Raw genomic sequence first — 19,919 nt, 5'->3', positions numbered from 1 at the left:
TAGGAATTTCTCCGGTAGTTCCTTCGGGAATCCTCCGGAAGTTCCTCCGGGAATTCCTCCGGAAGTTCCTCCGGAAGTTCCTCTAGGAATTCCTCCGGAAGTTCCTCTAGGAATTCCTCCGGAAGTTCCTCTAGGAATTCCTCCGGAAGTTCCTCTAAGAATTCCTCCGGAAGTTCCTCTAGGAATTCCTCCGGAAGTTCCTCTAGGAATTCCTCCGGAAGTTCCTCTAGGAATTCCTCCGGAAGTTCCTCTAGGAATTCCTCCGGAAGTTCCTCTAGGAATTCCTCCGGAAGTTCCTCTAGGAATTCCTCCGGAAGTTCCTCTAGGAATTCCTCCGGAAGTTCCTCTAGGAATTCCTCCGGAAGTTCCTCTAGAAATTCCTCCGGAAGTTCCTCTAGAAATTCCTCCGGAAGTTCCTCTAGAAATTCCTCCGGAAGTTCCTCTAGGAATTCCTCCGGAAGTTCCTCCAGGAATTCCTTCGGAAGTTCCTCCAGGAATTCCTCCGGAAGTTCCTCCAGGAATTCCTCCGGAAGTTCCTCCAGGAATTCCTCCGGAAGTTCCTCCAGGAATTCCTCCGGAAGTTCCTCCAGGAATTCCTCCGGAAGTTTCTCCAGGAATTCCTCCGGAAGTTCCTCCAGGAATTCCTCCGGAAGATCCTCCAGGAATTCCTCCGGAAGATCCTCCAGGAATTCCTCCGGAAGATCCTCCAGGAATTCCTCCGGAAGTTCCTCCGGGAATTCCTCCGGGAATTCCTCCGGAAGTTCCTCCGGGAATTCCTGCGAAAGTTCCTCCGGGAATTCCTGCGAAAGTTCCTCCGGGAATTCCTCCGGAAGTTCCTCCGGGAATTCCTCCGGAAGTTCCTCCGGGAATTCCTCCGGAAGTTCCTCCGGGAATTCCTCCGGAAGTTCCTCCGGGAATTCCTCCGGAAGTTCCTCCGGGAATTCCTCCGGAAGTTCCTCCGTAAGTTCCTCGAGAAATTTCTCCGGAAGTTCCCCCAAGAATTCCTCTGGAAGTTCCTCTAGGAATTCCTCCGGAAGTTCCTCTAGGAATTCCTCCGGAAGTTCCTCTAGGAATTCCTCCGGAAGTTCCTCTAGGAATTCCTCTGGAAGTTCCTCTAGGAATTCCTCCGGAAGTTCCTCTAGGAATTCCTCCGGAAGTTCCTCTAGGAATTCCTCCGGAAATTCCTCTAGGAATTACTCCGGAAATTCCTCTAGGAATTCCTTCGGAAATTTCTCTAGGAATTCCTCCAGGAATTCCTACGGAAGTTCGTCCAGGAATTCCTCCGGAAGTTCCACAAGGAATTCCTCCCGAAGTTCCTCAATGAATTCCTTCGGATGATCCTCTAGGAATTCCTCCAGAAGATTCTCCAGTAATTCTTCCGGAGGTTCCTCCGGAAGTTCCTCCAGGAATTTTTCCGAAAGTTCCTCCAGGAATTCCTCCGGAGGTTCCTCTAGGAATTCCTCCGGAGGTTCCTCTAGGAATTCCTCCGGAAGTTCCTCCAGGAATTTCTCTGGGAGTTCCTCCAGGAATTCCTCCGGGAGGTTCTCCAGGAATTCCTCCGGAAGTCCCTCCAGGAATTCCTTCGGAAGTTCCTGCAGGTATTCCTTCAGGTATTCCTTTGGAAGTTCCTTCAGGAATTACTTTGGAAGCTCCTTCAGGAATTCCTCCGGAGGTGCCCTTAGGAAATCCTCCGAAAGCTCCTCCAGGGATTCCTTCGGAAGTTCCTTCTGGAATTCCTTTGGAAGTTCCTTCAGGAATTTCTATGAAAGTTCCTTCAGGAATTATTTCGGAAGTTCCTCCAGGAATTCCTCCGGATGTGCCTTCAGGAATTCCTTCGATAGATCCTCAAGGAATTTCTTCGAAAGTTTCTTTAGGAGTTCCCGTGGAAATTCCACCAGGAATTCTGCCGAAAGCTCATCCGCAAATTCCTCCAAGAATTCTTCGTGTCCCTACAGGATTCCTTGGGATGTTTGCCAGTATTCCTCCGCAAGTTCCCAGAAATTTTTCTCGTAAGTTCCACCAGAAATTCTTCCTAGAGATCGCCCAGGAATTGCTTCAGAAGTTCCTCTAAGAATTTTCCCAGAAGTTCATCCAGAAATTCCTCTAAAAGTTCCTCCGGCGTATTGCCACTTGTGATCGAGCACTACAATTCAAAGAAATGCGGCGTAGATATTTTGGTGAGATAACAAAAGAGTTCTCGCTATCGAAGCCAACGAAAAGATGGTGGTTTTTTACGGAGATCTCGAAATGATGCTACAAAACTCGTTGTATTGTTTACAACAAAATTTTCAGCCTGGGAAAATAGAAATATGCGTCGCCAGGAGTTATTTTTTAAAGACCTGGCGTTTCGTCTTGCTGAAAATCATGTGAGACAAAGGCTGAAACAATTTCAAAGCGGAAGTATACACACAAGTCTAGAAAACGGTATGCTGAAGTTCCTCGTGAAGGTTGAGACATTGAAAAACGAAAATGTTCAACATGCTCTTCTGAAGCTCCTCCAAAAATGTGAGAATATCACATGTTCAATCCATTCATTCAAGCAAAAGCAATACACATATTGTGTGTGTCAATAAGCCGCCTGGAAAGCCAATAATTACGAGCAATATAAGAGATAGCATGACTCGATATACTCGGCAAAGACCTAGACAACGAATAAAGGATCACGATTGGAAGCTTGGAACATTGAACTGCAAGTCACTAGGCTTCGCAGGTTGCGACAGGATGAATTACGATGAATTACATCCCCATAACTTCGACGTTGTGGCGCTGCACGAGATTCGCTGGACAGGACAGAAAGTGTGGAAAAGCGGGCATCGTGTGGCTACCTTCTACCAAAGCTGTGGCACCACCAACGAGCTGGGAACCGGCTTCATAGTGCTGGGTAAGATGCGCCAACGTGTGATTAGATGGCAGCCAATCGACGCAAGGGTGTGCAAGCTGAAGATAAGAGGCAGTTTCTTCAACTATAGCATCATCAACGTGCACTGCCCACACGAAGTGAGACATGATAACGAGAAAGAAGCGTTCTACGCACAGCTGAAGCAGACATACGACTGACATACCACGCACTAGGTGTTCGCCATTCGCCAAGTACTGCAGAAATTCCGCGAATAAAACGTGCCCACTCATCATCTATTCATCGATTCGATCGGGACCAGCAAGGTAATACAAGAACACGGATTTCCAGATAAACTGACACGGTTAAACAAAGCGACGATGGATCGGGTGATGTGCGTAGTTCGAGTTTCAGGGGCATTCTCGAGACCCTTTGAAACGCGCAGAGGGTTACAGTAAGATGATGGTCTTTGATGTCTGCTATTCAACATCGCTTTGGAAGGGGTAATACGCAGAGCAGGGATTAACACGAGTGGTACAATTTTCAATAAGTCCGTCCAGCTGTTTGGCTTCGTCGACGACATAGATATTATGGCACGTAACTTTGAGAAGATGGAGGAAGCCTACATCAGACTGAAGCTAAGCGGATCGGATTAGTCATCAACACGTAGAAGACGAAGTACATGATAGGAAGAGGTTCAAGAGAAGACAACGTGAGCCACCCACCACGAGTTTGCATCGGTGGTGACGAAATCGAGATGGTAAAGGGGGGTGTAGATGGCGGACGGTACGTGGAAGAGGCGAATGAACCACGAGTTGCATGAGCTGTTGGGAGAACCATCCATCGTTCATAACGCGACGATTGCGGTGGGCCGGGCACGTAGCCAGAATGTCGGACAGTAACCCGGTTAAAATGGTTCTCGACAACGATCCAACGGGCACAAGAAGGCGAGGTGCGCAGCGGGCAAGGTGGATCGATCAGGTGGAAGATGACTTGCGGACCTTCTTCCCTTCCCTCCGTAGACTGCGTGGTTGGCGACGTGTAGCCATGGACCAAGCCAAGACCAAGGAGAAGACTATTATATACCGCACAGGCCACTCCGACCTTAGTTTGAATCAAAAATTAATAAGTGTATCTTGTAGAACCGATTCCGCACAGGCAGCAGAAAGGAGAGACCATTTGCAATTTCTGTACCAGCCTTGAGCACAGAGTGTAGGATATTTTCGACTGTTGCCCAAACTGTGCAAAGCGGGAGTGAAATAAGAATAAGTATGTTTAACCGGTTATGTTTAAAATTCATTTTGACACTTCATTAGTTGATTTTTTTTCTACAAAAATAGTACTATTGAATGTATCATCAAGTGAAATAAAAACAATGAAACAATATTCACCTAACGTGCATGTCACAGATATATCTAGTGGTTTATTGTTTCCGTGTGTGCTACCTAATATTCATTCAAGCAGATGAATTCCGATCTTATAAATTCTTTTACATAATGACTTTTGTTTGTAGAAAATAGATATTTTCCAAGCCTTTCAATTTCCTAGATAAAGTATCCACTATGTATAACCCATTTGAATTAGCGTCGCCAAACGGATGAATTCAGAACATATCAGATCTTCACCATAATGGCTTCGAGTTCCCATAAAAGTTTGTAGAAGATAGACTTTTTTCCAAGTCTTCCAGTTTCCAAGACAATGTATCAACTATGCATAAACCATATAAATCAGCGCCACCAAGCGGATGAGTCCCGAAATAATATTAACTGATACAGTATGGTTCTAAACAAATATGTAGAAGACAGCCACTTTGTAAATTCTACGGATTCCGAAATATTCGACTGACCGAGTATTCCCATATAAACTAGCGCCGCCAAGCGGACGAGTTTCAAAATAATATGATCTGCGACAGTATGGTTTTGGCCTCCTGAACAAAATTGTAGAAAACGGCATTTTTCTAAATCTTTCGGATTCCGAAATATTTGACCCAACGAGTATTGCCATATACACTAGCGCCGCCAAGCGAACGAGTTCCAAAATAATATGATTTGCGACAATATAGTTTTGGTCTTCTGAACAAAATTGTAGAAGACGGCAGCTTTCTAAATCCTACGGATTCCGAAATTTTTGACTGACCAAGTATTCCCATATACACTAGCGCCGCTAAGCGGACGAGTTTCAAAATAATATGATCTGCGACAGTATGGCTTTGGCCTCCTGAACAAAATTGAAGAAAACTGCATTTTTCTTAATCTTTCGGATTCCGAAATATTTGACCCAACGAGTATTGCCATATACACTAGCACCGCCAAGCGGACGATGTGATCTGCAACAGTATAGTTTTGGTCTTCTGAACAAATTTGTTGAAGACGGCAGCTTTCTAAATCCTACGGATTCCGAAATATTTGACTGACCGAGTATTCCCATATACACTAGCGCCGCCAAGCGGACGAGTTCCAAAATAATGTGATCTGCGACAGTATAGTTTTGGTCTTCTGAACAAATTTGTTGAAGACGGCAGCTTTCTAAATCCTACGGATTCCGAAATATTTGACTGACCGAGTATTCCCATATACACCAGCGCCGCCAAGCGGACGAGTTTCAAAATAATATGATCTGCGACAGTATGGTTATAGCCTCCTGAACAAATTTGTAGAAGACGGCAGCTTTCCAAATCTTTTGGATTCCGAAATATTTGACCCAACGAGTATTTCCATATACACTAGTGCCGCCAAGCGGACGAGTTCCAAAATAATATGATTTGCGACAGTACAGTTTGGGCCTTCTGAACAAATTTGTTGAAGACGGCAGCTTTCTAAATCCTACGGACTCCGAAATATTTGACCCAACGAGTATTGCCATATACACTAGCACCACCAAGCGGACGAGTTCCAAAATAATGTGATCTCCGACAGTACGGTTTTGGCCTTCTGAACAAATTTGTTGAAGACGGCAGCTTTCCAAATCCTACGGTTTCCGAAATATTTGACCCAACGAGTATTGCCATATACACTAGCGCCGCCAAGCGGACGAGTTCCAAACTAATATGATCTGCGACAGTATAGTTTTGGTCTTCTGAACAAAATTGTAGAAGACGGCAGCTTTCTAAATCCTACGGATTCCGAAATTTTTGACTGACCAAGTATTCCCATATACACTAGCGCCGCTAAGCGGACGAGTTTCAAAATAATATGATCTGCGACAATATGGTTATGGCCTCCTGAACAAATTTGTAGAAGACGGCATTTTTCTAAATCTTTCGGATTCCGAAATATTTGACCCAACGAGTATTGCCATATACACTAGCGCCGCCAAGCGGACGAGTTCCAAAATAATATGATTTGCGACAGTACAGTTTGGGCCTTCTGAACAAATTTGTTGAAGACGGCAGCTTTCTAAATCCTACGGACTCCGAAATATTTGACCCAACGAGTATTGCCATATACACTAGCACCGCCAAGCGGACGAGTTCCAAAATAATGTGATCTCCGACAGTACGGTTTTGGTCTTCTGAACAAATTTGTTGAAGACGGCAGCCTTCTAAATCCTACGGTTTCCGAAATATTTGACCCAACGAGTATTGCCATATACACTAGCGCCGCCAAGCTGACGAGTTCCAAATTAATATGATCTGCGACAGTATGGTTTTGGCCTCCTGAACAAAATAGTAGAAAACGGCATTTTTCTAAATCTTCGGATTCCGAAATATTTGACCCAACGAGTATTGCCATATACACTAGCGCCGCCAAGCGGACGAGTTCCGAAATAATATGATCTGCGACGGTACGGTTTTGGTCTTCTGAACAAAATTGTAGAAGACGGCAGCTTTCTAAATCCTACGGATTCCGAAATATTTGACTGACGGAGTATTGCCATATACACTAGCGCCGCCAAGTGGACGAGTTCCAAAATAATATGATCTGCGACAGTACGGTTTTGGTCTTCTGAACAAAATTGTAGAAGACGGCAGCTTTCTAAATCCTACGGATTCCGAAATATTTGACTGACGGAGTATTGCCATATACACTAGCGCCGCCAAGCGGACGAGTTCCAAAATAATATGATCTGCGACAGTACGGTTTTGGTCTTCTGAACAAAATTGTAGAAGACGGCAGCTTTCTAAATCCTACGGATTCCGAAATATTTGACTGACGGAGTATTCCCATATACACTAGCGCCGCCAAGCGGACGAGTTCCAAAATAATATGATCTGCGACAGTTTGGTTTCAACCTCCTGAACAAAATTGTAGAAGACGGCAGCTTTCTAAATCTTACGGATTCCGAAATATTTGACCCAACTAGCTTTCTCCTATACACTAGCGCCGCGAAGCGGACGAGTTCCAAAATAATATGATCTGCGACAATATATTTTTGGAGTCCTAAACAAAATTGTAGAAGACGGCAGCTTTCTAAATCTTTTGGATTCTGAAATATTTGACTCAATGAGCTTTCTTATATACACTAGCGCCGCCAAGCGGACGAATTCCAAAATAATATGATCTGCGACAGTATGGTTTTGGCCTCCTGAACAAATTTGTAGAAGACTGCAGCTTTCCAAATCCTACGGACTCCGAAATATTTGACCCAACGAGTATTCCCATATACACTAGCGCCGCTAAGCGGACGAGTTCCAAAATAATAAGATCTGCGACAGTACGGTTTTGGTCTTCTGAACAAAATTGTAGAAGACGGCAGCTTCCTAAGTCCTACGGATTCCGAAATATTTGACTGACGGAGTATTGCCATATACACTTGCGCCGCCAAGCGGACGAGTTCCAAAATAATATTATCTGCGACAGTTTGGTTTCAACCTCCTGAACAAAATTGTAGAAGACGGCAACTTTCTAAATCTCACGGATTTCGAAGTATCTTACTAATATTAGCATGAACATCAAGCTGGTGAGCACCAACCACGAAATTTGTATGAAAATCACGACTTGCTCCGACGTTTGGAGGTCCACAGAGGTTATTTTTGGTCCGATCGGAGGTCTCAACATCTCAGACAAATCTTGATGGACGGGAAAATTTGTGAGTCCCAAAATTGTTCAAATCGGTTCACCAACGGCTGAGATATAGCGATTTGAAAATAGCGTTCCGACTGTTTGGGAGGCACGGTCGGAGGAGTGTTAATAAGAATCCGACTGTTCCTTCTGATCTCTGTGGATTTAAAAATAATTTGCAGGTTGAAAGGTTCCGCATTTAGATTGAAAGAACCTTTTTTTCTACCGCTGCCACATTCCGCTGTTCTCATTCACATCACCACCGGTCATGCACAGATATGCTGCAGATTATGATTGCCTTTCCCCGGGATGTTTATTTTACGTCAAAACAATGCTTATTGTTTTGCTTAGGAATATGTATTTTTCTTTCTACCCACATATGCTCATGAAATAGCAAAGTTTGTTGTTCCTACCTTCCAGCTCGCAGATTTGCTCTTTTGTATGTTTTGCCCCCATGATTAATGCTATTTTACAAGGCTCGTGAAATTTGTTCGTTATAATGAAGGACGATGGCTCTGAAGGCGCTTGACGAATGCGGTGAAAGATTTGTAAAATATTCTGCTCTTAAAACATATATTCTTTTTCCATTCGGAAAGACAATAGTATTTGTGTATGCAAAAAGGATGCTTGAAGTAGTAATTAATATAACTGTCAAAATACATATCACTATTCAACAAGTTTTATATTTTATATGATTTTAAATTACCTAAGATCATAAAAGTTATTGACTGACTAGTTGGAAATAATTTCCCAAACTAAAACTTCAAACTTATTGCATTTATATAATCAATCGTGTTAATTAGGTTAAATAACTTCAATTTATTCAGCTTTCTGTATTGGCCATCCATTGCGAGCAGCGCAAACGTCGGCACTACGTATTCAATTTGGACTGTCCATGCCCGCCCTTTCGAGTTCACGTAAACCCACAGCTATCCATCAGGGACCAATTCTTCTTAATACCTACGTTGCCTGCCTTCGTCCACTTTCGATGCACTCGCTAACAAGAGACCATGTAATCAACGCAAATGATCGATTCGTGTCTCGGTTGACCAGTAAATTTTAATCAAGCACACCAGCAAGCACCCTTTTCATCTGGGTCAACTGCACACGATGATGGGCTCACTCAGGACACAGTATCGGCCCGACGCGCGTCCTGAGGGCTTATCGGTAGAACAATTTTGCACTATCCATTAAGCCTTCGCACTTGATTGCTTATTCAAAATTTCGCACTCTGCCCAAGGCTGCCGATCACTTATGGAGAAGCATGGTCTTCTATCTATTACTGACTGACCTTTCAACGTGAGACGACAAATCCTTGCCGGCGAGATTCCAAATCCAGGCTCTAACGTAATGCCTCTGCAATCCACAATAACTTTGTCCAACTGAACGCCCACACGAAGTGCACGATTGATGCCCGACCGCGAACTTTCCCCCCGACTGCACTGTCAGAAAGTACGTTGAATCACGCGATTGTTTTGACTGACTCTGGAGCACTCCAGCCGTTACGATGTGGGTCGTGTGCTTTCAGCTCGAGCAGTGGGTGGATGGCAAACTTTTAACGACGAACCGTTGTAGCGCTTGAACCGAACGAATGTGGCACTCGTCCATCCGTCAAGGATGGCAACAAGAAACTGTCTGCGATAGAACGGGAAACCGTCCCTTTACTTTTTGTCATGTCGGTTTTTCGCATGTTTCCCGAAAGGGCTTCCTGTTTAAGTATATTACATGTATGTGTGCTTTCTATAAGTTTCTGAGGCTAGGGATAGCGAACTCTAACAAGTCAGTGCAGTGAGGCAACCTTATAGGATTTGGTGCACAGTATGTGGAGTTTTCGTAATGGTCATAGGTTAGTTCTGTTTCGAAGTCAGAATGCTTTGGTTATGCCTTATTGATGCTAGAAACTGACAATTATCAGAGCAGGGAGTAGGGACGAAGTTCGGCAAGAACTGGAACTAGTGGTACTTATCTCTATGGTTCTAAGACGTGATGTGCTCCGTTACGTTAAATAGTTCACTATGTTTGAGAGTCTTTTCTATCCACAAAGTTTATAATTCAGATCAAGCTCACATGCTTATCAAATTAGAATGCTTAAAAATGTGCCATTAGACAGTTTAAAAGTTTAACTCATTTCCGCGGTTGTCATTTCCATAAAATGTCTTCCCGAGAAATCGTATTCAACCGCTGTAACACGTATATAGACTATTTTTTCGCTGTTTAATATTTTCTGAGGTCCATATGAACCGACCCACTTAGGGTTGGCATATCGCAGCGAAACATTTTCCGCGTTGCCGTAATGTCATCTTGAGGACGGCTTCGGATTGTTGTTTCCGTCATTATCGCGTTTCTTCGTTTTGTCCTGCACGTGACTGTTTCCTTCCAGCCATTCGTTTGCCACACCAGCCAGAGCGTCCCGAAGGAACACCTCAGAAGGCGCAAAATGTACATTCGACGAGTGCTTTGTGTATAATGTTTGTACATATTGTTGCGGTGGCCCCTGGGCTGCGATCTGGCACACTATTGCTGTGCTGAGCCGAGGGCGGAACTCTGAAGCTACATAAAAAAAAGTTCCGTTCTCATTGCCTACAGACCAAACATGTTCCCATTTGCTTGCAAGGCTTCCCCCGCAGCAGATCTCACGTGCCGCACGTTTCGCTTGGATTTTCCGCCACATGTCAGCCGGGAGCGGATGACACTTTTCTTTGCAAGACTGCCTTCACATATGGTTAGGTTTGTTATATTTCTCTTCGGAAGCAAAGTGTGGAAAATGTCCTGAGGTTTGCCGAATCCAGTCCAGACTGATTGGGGAATGATATTCTTAGTATTTTTGTTGAAGTTTTGATTGAATTTGATGCGCACATAGAGTAGGTTTGTTTTACTTTGCCCATTTTTTTTATTTATGACATTTAGAAATAATAATTAAAAAATATCAATGGAAAATTTTGATTAGGTATGGAAAATTCGCATTTTTTCATTGCAATCTGCAACTATTAACATCTGCTTGGTTTTTGAAAATTTCTCATATGTTTATGTAAATTTCAATCATTTACGGAAATTTTAAATTTAGTAACTAATTGCAATTTTATTATTTGTTTTAATTGTAAATTTCCAAGATTACTATGAAAAATTTCCTACTTCTCAAAGTGCTTTTCATTTGAGTATTTTACCAATATAATTTGATATAGCGAACATTTAATTTTTGTGTGTTCTGCAAAAATTACGATTCAAAAGATCTTGAAATAATCGCTACCTCGCTACGTAACCTTTTCAACATTCTTTCAATTAAGCATTCATTCATTTAGGTATAATGTAATTATTTATATCGAATTCGTTTTTCATCGATCGGTACGAGCCATGATCAATCCATTAAAGATTCTATTAAGATATGTACACATAGGATGACCCCCACTGGGTAGACCTGTCGCAGTGGTTATGCAAAACAATTTCCATCCAAAGCGCATGGATCAATTTCTAATTTCCCGGCGGAGGTTTCCTGGTAAATTTATTGCCTCGCATGATTACGTTCTGAATGTGATTATGCGCGTGTGGTGGGCTTCTACGAAGCATTTCTCGTTTACTCTTAGGCACCACAGTGGAATCCTCTTGACGGTTATACAAATGTTTCCATACAGTCTCATTCACTTGACGTATTGTACCAAATAATCAAAAACGTTCATGCATATTTTTAATTAAATTTATAATACATATATCGCAGGTATCTGAGGGATCCAAACGATTATAAATATTGAAAAGAATTATTCTCTCTTGGATTAGATACCTCACGGTTAATAATCTACGGCTATCCGATTAATTGCGATCATTATAAAAAAATGTTCTCGATATTCTCTCTTATTCTCAATGGTCCTCATTGTTTTGTAGGAGCGTGTTTTGCTGGTAGACGTGAATAAGTACAGTTTCTATATGGATTTCTGATTGTTCGCCACGCTGAAAGTCTGGATTACGTTTTTGCGGTGCGAAACAGAACATTCCAACTGAGATTGACATAGGAGATGCATATGAATAAATCATGAAGGTCACAATATGCTTAATTAATTCTCTAGTGGATACCAATTTAGCCTTTAGACGTATGCAAAAGTTTATTTACGAGTAATCTACGTTCAAACAGGATTTACATAGTACTCCAAATATTTCAGGAGTTCGGATCAATGAGTCTACCCAAGAGACCATGCATATGATTCACAATTTAGATAAGTCTAAATAAAATTGTGGATCATTGTGGACATAATAACAATTGATCTTGCAGTCCAACTACAATGGGTACAAAATTGATACAGACGTTTTGAGGCCATGCGTATGGTCAACAATTTGGATATGTCAAAATACGATGATTCAAGTTTCTCATTTTTTTCTGGAATTCAGAATAATTGGCCAGGTCAACTAGGCTCGGTACAAAATTGATAGCAACCAATCATGATTTACATCCTCTTAGATACCATCTCATGATAAACGATAAGTTCTTCAAAGAAGTCTAAAGAGTTTCTAACAATTGATCTTGGGTAGACATCAAAGCCTGCTATCGGTTGAATCTAAGCCTAGTTGATCTGATAGACAAATTGACCTCCAGAAGGATATCTAAATCATACGCATGGTCTTTATGGTCCTATATGGAAACAATGGGTTGCTATTGGTTTTGCAGCGATGTTAGTTGACGTGGTAGAACCATTTGAGGTTTGAGCACCATAATGACTTGGGCAATATCCGATTTGAACATATCAAAAACGTCAATCATACGCATGGCCTCTAAGGACCTGTGTGGAGGAAATGGGGTGCTATTGGTTTTGTAGCGAGCGTAGTTGACGTGGTAGATCCTTTAGGTCTTAATTCAAGAATGATCTGCAGAACTTAGAACATCTGCATCACATCGCATTCCCTATCTTTGATATAATTTAGAGGAAATTTTCGTAAAAAAAAAACAAATATAAAATCGATGTTGCGTTATAGTATTATGAAATTTTCGTCCTTACAAAAGTGGCCAACTATCGATCCTTCCACTGGCGATTATAGAATTTGGGTGTGGCCGATCATCAATCTAAGGTCAGTTTCGGAAAATACCATTCTGGCCGCTTTTATGTTTGAACAACATATTTATTGAAATGCTAGATGTAGTCGAATCTATCACTTTCCATAATTCTTCCACGAACTGGCTGTGCATGTATTTATTATTATTATTATGGCCTGTGCGGTATATAAGAGTCTTCTCCATTCGGCTCGGTCCATGGCTGCACGTCGCCAACCACGCAGTCTACGGGGGGTCCGCAAGTCATCTTCCACCTGATCGATCCACCTTGCCCGCTGCGCACCTCGCCTTCTTGTGCCCGTCGGATTGTTGTCGAGAACCATTTTCACCGGGTTATTGTCCGACATTCTAGCTATATGCCTGGCCCACCGCAGTCGTCCGATTTTCGCGGTGTGAACGATGGATGGTTCTCCCAACAGCTGATGCAACTCGTGGTTCATTCGCCTCTTCCACGTACCGTCCGCCATCTGCACCCCACCATAGATGGTACGCAGCACTTTCCTTTCGAATACTTCCTCCACGAGCATCGTCCAGGTCTCGTGTCCGTAGAGGACTACCGGTCTAATGAGCGTTTTGTAGATTGTCAGTTTGGTACGGCGGCGAAGTCTATTCGATCGGAGCGTCTTGCGGAGTCCAAAGTACGTACGATTTCCAGCCACTATGCGTCTTTGAATTTCTCTGCTGGTATTATTTTCGGCAGTCACCAGTGAGCCAAGTACACAAATTCTTCTACCACCTCGATTTCGTCACCACCGATGCCAACTCGCGGTGGGTGGCTCAAATTGTCTTCTCTTGAACCTCTTCTTATCATGTACTTCGTCTTCGACGTGTTGATGACTAGTCCGATCCGCTTGGCTTCCTTCTTCAGTCTGATGTATGCTTCCTCCATCGTCTTCAAGTTACGTGCCATAATATCTATGTCGTCGGCGAAGCCAAATAGCTGGACGGACTTATTGAAAATTGTACCACTCGTGTTAATCCCTGCTCTTCGTATTACCCCTTCCAAAGCGATGTTGAATAGCAGATACGAAAGACCATCACCTTGCCGTAACCCTCTGCGCGTTTCGAAGGGACTCGAGAATGCCCCTGAAACTCGAACTACGCACATCACCCGATCCATCGTCGCTTTGATCAACCGTGTCAGTTTATCCGGAAATCCGTGTTCGTGCATTAGCTGCCATAGCTGGTCCCGATCGATTGTATCATATGCGACTTTGAAGTCGATGAATAGAGGATGTGTGGACACGTTGTATTCGCGGCATTTCCGCAGTACTTGGCGAATGGCGAACACCTGGTCCGTGGTGGAGCGTTCGCCCATAAAACCCGCCTGGTACTGCCCCACGAACTCCCTTGCAATTGGTGTTAGTCGACGGCATAAAATTTGGGAGAGTACCTTGTAGGCGGCGTTCAGCAATGTGATTGCGCGGTAGTTGCTACAATCCAGCTTATCGTCCTTTTTGTAGATGGGACACATGACACCTTCCATCCACTCCTGCGGCAAAACTTCCTCCTCCCAAATCTTGGTAATGACCCAGTGCAGCGCTCTAGCCAGTGCCTCCCACCTTGTTGTCTTCACGGTCTCGATCTTCCTGCTGACGCTTTTTCCTCCGGAAAATCGAGTTTTGTCTATTCCACGCCTGTTTATATCGTGCCTCGTTCGCCCTCGTGCGGTGTTGCAGCAATCTCGCCCATGCTACATTCTTCTCTTCTACTAACTGCTCACATTCGTCGTCATACCAGTCGTTTCTCTGATCCGGAGGCACCGTGCCAAGTGCAGCGATTGCGGTGCTACCAATGGCGGATCGAATATATCTCCAGCCATATTCAAGAGACGCTGCGCCTAGCTACTCTTCCGTTGGGAGTGCCACTTCCAGCTGCTGCGCGTATTCTTGGGCTAGTCTACCGTCTTGTAGCCGCCCAATGTTAAGCCGCGGCGTCCGACTTCGACTCGTGTTGTACACCGTCGAGAGTTTTGAGCGCAGGCACACTGCAACGAGGTAGTAGTCGGATTCAATATTCGCACTGCGGTAAGTGCGGACGTTCGTGTTGTCGGAGAAGATTTTGCCGTCGATTAGAACGTGGTCGATTTGGTTTTCCGTTTCTTGATTAGGTGATCTCCATGTGGCCGTTTGAATATTTTTGCGGGGAAAGAAGATGCTTTGGACTACCATTGCGCGATAGGCTGCGAAGTTTATGCATCGTTGGCCGTTGTCATTCATTACGGTGTGCAGACTATCCGGTCCGATGACCGGTCTATACATTTCCTCCCTTCCTACCTGTGCGTTCATGTCACCGATGACGATTTTGACGTCCCGCAGTGGGCATCCATCGTATGTCTGCTCCAGCTGTGCGTAGAACGCTTCTTTCTCGTCGTCGGGTCTCCCTTCGTGTGGGCAGTGCACGTTGATGATGGTATAGTTGAAGAAACGGCCTTTAATCCTCAGCTTGCACATCCTTGCGTTTATTGGCTGCCATTCAATCACGCGTTGGCGCATCTTACCCAGCACTATGAAGCCGGTTCCCAGCTCGTTGGTGGTACCACAGCTTTGGTAGAAGGTAGCCGCTCGATGCCCGCTTTCCATGTTCCAAGCTTCCAATCGTGATCCTGTATTCGTCGCCTAGGTCTTTGCCGATTATATCGAGTCGCATTATCTCTTATATTGTTCGTAATGATTGGTTTTCTAGGCGGCTTATTGGGCCTGCGCAAACCTCCTGTCTCGTCGGAGGGCCGTCGTGTCAGGGCTGTTTAGCGTCCCACCTAACACCAGGACTTGGGCTTGTGCGCTTTGAGCGGCACACGGTCGCTTTGGTGAGGCCTACTTGCGGATACATGCAACTTTTTATGGAGGGATCGTCAAGCCCTTGGACATAGTCCCTGCTGCCCCCATCGATATATCTTGGTGTTGAACATAATAATGGAATACAGATACAGAATCGATATGTTTTTGGGCTCCACCCCACTACCCCGAATTCCATTACCCCAAAAGCCATTACCCCGAATGGGACACTACTCCGAAATCCATTACCCCGGAAAGCCATTACCCCGAAAGTATTTCGAAACAGCGCAAAATGAAAAAAAATGCAAGGTATAAAAAATATACTACTTAGAGAAACACAATAAAGATTCTGTTTAACCTATATAATGGAGAGAGAGGAGGTAATGCTTGGTTGGCTAAAAACATTTCTTATTGGAACCCCAACAAAATGGGTGTCAAAATTCTTGAAACTTCCACAGCAGGCTGTTGTTTATTATCTTGGGTCCAACAGATGTGTGAAAATTTGAGTGGCCATTTCGGAACAGGTTCCCAGTGGGGCCAAGAATGGTCATAAACATTTTTCAATGGAACCTCAACAATATGGGCATCAAACTTCTTGAAATTGCCTCAGCAGTTTGTTTCTGATTGTTTTAGGGCCACCAGACGTGCTGACCTTTTTTTTTTCCTCGTTTGTCGTTTGTCCTCGTTTTCCTCGATCACTGCGTCCAGATTTTAGGACTATTGTGATATACCCTTTTGCTGTGAAATACGCAAGTTATCTCAGTAACATGTTTGTCACTGAGATACCTTGGTATCGACTGAACTCAAGACCATCTATTATTGATGAATAGAGATCCTGAGTTACAGTATGTGACTCCCCCATTCTGGCGAGACTAGCTTTATGAAGCCAACCACGTCCTTGGGGGATAAGATCCATATGTCAGCAGGCCCTAAAAAGGGCTTGCTGAGAACTTTGAACCTACGTTGGGTGAGTGCACTGCAATAGCAGAGGATGTGTTCTGATGTTTCTCTCTCCTCGTCACAGAAGCGGCAATTTGAGGTTTGGATTGCTCCGATCTTTTGTAGATGGTATCTGCAGGGACAGTGTCCAGTTATTAGACCGATGTAGATGTTGAGATCCCTTTTGTTGAGACCTAATAGTTGTTGGGTTTTCTTGGGGTTAATCGTTACGAGCCTTTTGGATTGGCTCGTATGGGGAAGTGCATTCCAGTTTGATGTGATTTGACTGACCATATATTTGTTCAGTTCCATTTTTACAGAGCAGTCTGAGATCCCGCAGAAGGGCTCAGGGCCAATGAACCTTTCATTAGATCCATTCCTGGCTAGCTCATCAGCAATCTCGTTTCCCTCTAGACCCGTATGTCCTGGGATCCAATATAGGTAGACTCGATTGCGTATGGATAAGCTTTGAGTTACAAGTGTAGTTATTAAGCGACTTAAGTGCCGCTTGGCTGTCAGAGAAAATACATATTTTTGCAAATCTATACTTTCTCCTCAGGCATAATAACACGCATTCTAATATTGCATATATTTCCGCCTGAAATACTGTGGGCCACTGTCCTAAGTGGACAGAAATTTTTGTTGTAGGGCCATAGATTCCGGATCCTGTCAGATTATTCATGTTCGAACCATCTGTGAAGAAATTTATAGAGCCTGTTGGAACGCTGGGTCCACCTCCTTCCCACTGAATGAACACATCGTAAGGTAAGTCATAATTGACTACCGTTTCCATCCAGTCACTACAAATTCCCATTGCGGGATTTATGGCAAATTCATTTAATATGCTGAGGTGACCCGTAAGGTCTCCCGACAGCAGTGTTTTTGTTCTCTTTAACCTTGTAGCATTTTTTTCCGCTTCCAGCTTTATGAATTGATCTAACCGGGGCAGGTGAAGCATTGCGTCTAGGGCCAAAGGGGGTGTACGACGGACTGCACCAGTGATGTCAATGCAAGCTGTGCGTTTGATTGTGTTGAGCTTATCCCTTGCATCATCCTCATTAGTTGGAGGCCACCAGACAAGGTAAGCGTAAGTTGTCCTGGGACGGACAATGGTTTTATATATCCACATGATCATACTTGGTTTTAGGCCCCATCTTTTACCAAGGGTTTTGAACAAACCCAAAGTGTATTGAGACCTTTCTGCACAACTGATTGGAGATGAGAGTTCCAATTAAGCTTTGCGTCGAGTATGACACCTAGATATTTTACTTCACTTGAATAAACTAATTGTGTTTGATTCAAGAAAAGGGTTTCAGTTGAACCTTTCTCCGTTTGGTGAAAGGGATAATGGAAGTTTTGTAGGATTTATGCCTAGTTGATACTTTTGACACCAGGAAAAAGTGTGATTTAGGAGCAGATTGCATTCTTTCCACGATAACACTTTCGAATTTGCCTCGTACAATAATGACAACGTCATCAGCATATCCAACCACTTCGAAGCCTCTTCTCTCTAAGCTGTCTAGAAGCTCATCCACCACCAGTGACCACAACAAAGGAGAAAGCACTCCGCCTTGCGGACACCCCCTTGTTGCTTTAACAGTGATGTATGAACCGCTAAGCTCAGAGGAGATTTTCCGATTAGCTAGCATAGCATGTACCCAGGTAACAATGCATGGGTCGAATTTTCTCCTCCACATTGCTGACCCTATAGACGAATAAGAAGCGTTATCGAATGCGCCCTCAATATCAAGAAATGCTACAAGAGCAATTTCTTTTGCATTAAGTGTTTTTTCGATTTTTTGAACTACCGTATGTAGTGCCGAGATCGTAGATTTTCCACTTTGATAAGCGAATTGTTTTTTGACAAAGGCATTGCTTTCATAAATTTGTGATTTATGTACTCGCATAGTACCTTTTCCATAATTTTGAGCATTACAGAGGATAAACTTATCGGCCTGAATGCTTTGGGGTTGGTTTTATCTCTCTTGCCTGCCTTCGGAATGAAGACAGCCCGGATTTGACGCCAATCGTTAGGTATGTGCCCCAAAATCAGACTCGCCTTAAAAATCTCAACCAAGGGTGGAACCAGTGTTTTCTCCTCTTTTTGGATCAACGCTGGGAATATTCCATCCATGCCAGGAGACTTAAATGGCTCGAAAGATCTCACAGCCCTCTCAACCCTGGCCCGAGTGAAAGCTTCCTTTGCAACCTTTATTGCATTTTTTTTAGATCCAGAAACCCATGATTGGATCTCTTGTGGATCTGAGACAGCAATTCCAGTGCCTTGGTCGCTGATGCTCGACTCAGGGATTGCTGGCCTTAGTTTCCATTCCAGGACAGGTTCCCAGTCAGGGTGTTAAGTGGCCCTAGCGTAATGGGTATCAATCTTTATAAAACATAAATAAAAAAATAGAAAGTCGCAGTTTTTTGTAACCCGTGTGTTGAGAGCAAAATGATTGCAACCTTTGACCCCAGAAGGCAACTAAGTGGCAAAAGGCAAAAGCTCCGAAACATCCGGAGAAGTTGCCGATTCTGAAAGTTTATCCTAGGAAGCTTAGACTTTTTAGAATTTTTGTATTGTAGCAATGATCGAGCAAAATCAATACAAGGACTACTCATTCATCCCGGATGGCCACTAAGTGGATTTTAGGAAGTTCTGGAGCATTAGGAGAAATGACCAGGCGTAGAAGATTATATTTTGACGCCGTGATTTTTTTTTATAAATCTATTGTTAGCGTGATGTTTATTCTGGAAATCCATCCTAGAAACTATTACTTGTTGTAGCATTGTGACTATTGTGAGAGTAAAATCATTGCATGAACAACGCATTGACCACGATTGGTCATCAAGTGGCACTGAAGGTCCGTAACACCCAGAGTAAAGAGAAATTCTTGAAAATCGTCCCAGAATACAGTGGTTTGTTATGAATGTGAGAGCAAAACTTCGCTAAATGGTCCTCCGCGAACTCCGGAACATTCAGAGAAAAGTGACAATTTTTAAATTCATCCTCGTAAACCGTACTGTTCACAAAATGATTTATGCATCAAAATGAGAGCAATATCATTGCAAGAACCAAACGTTGACACCGGGAGGCCATTCAGTGGTGCTCCAGAAGCTCCGGAATAGGCGAAAAGGTAATCAATTCTAGAAACTCCTCTAGAAAGCTGCAACTTTTTTTTGTAGCTGTGTGCGATCAAAATCAATTCGAGGATCATTCATTGACACCGTGTGGCCGTTAGGTGAGCATCCGGAAGCTTCGGAACTTTCGAAGATGTGCCAATTTTTCAAGTCGTCCTAGAAAGTTGTGAGTTTTTAGAAATCGCTTGTTGAGA

General features: G+C 43.6%; 1 protein-coding gene across 5 annotated transcripts in view; it reads right to left on the bottom strand.

Moving 5' to 3' along the window:
• Positions 1-19,919, bottom strand: part of LOC134222321 (1-phosphatidylinositol 4,5-bisphosphate phosphodiesterase) — a 257,905-nt gene that overhangs the window by 169,832 nt on the left and 68,154 nt on the right. The window contains exon 1 of one of the 5 annotated variants that reach the window (XM_062701467.1): positions 9,128-9,462. The exons of 3 other annotated variants lie outside the window; for them this stretch is intronic. The gene's annotated coding sequence lies outside the window, so the exon portion shown is untranslated. Of the gene's footprint in view, positions 1-8,800; positions 8,962-9,127; positions 9,463-19,919 lie in introns of those variants that run through there. One more of the 5 variants, XM_062701469.1, reaches the window with a different exon arrangement.

This window comes from Armigeres subalbatus, chromosome 3 (assembly GCF_024139115.2).
Source record: "Armigeres subalbatus isolate Guangzhou_Male chromosome 3, GZ_Asu_2, whole genome shotgun sequence".
NCBI classification, from domain to species: domain Eukaryota; kingdom Metazoa; phylum Arthropoda; class Insecta; order Diptera; family Culicidae; genus Armigeres; species Armigeres subalbatus.
Note: the sequence above shows the minus strand (reverse complement) of the source record. Positions and strands in the feature narration are given on the sequence as shown.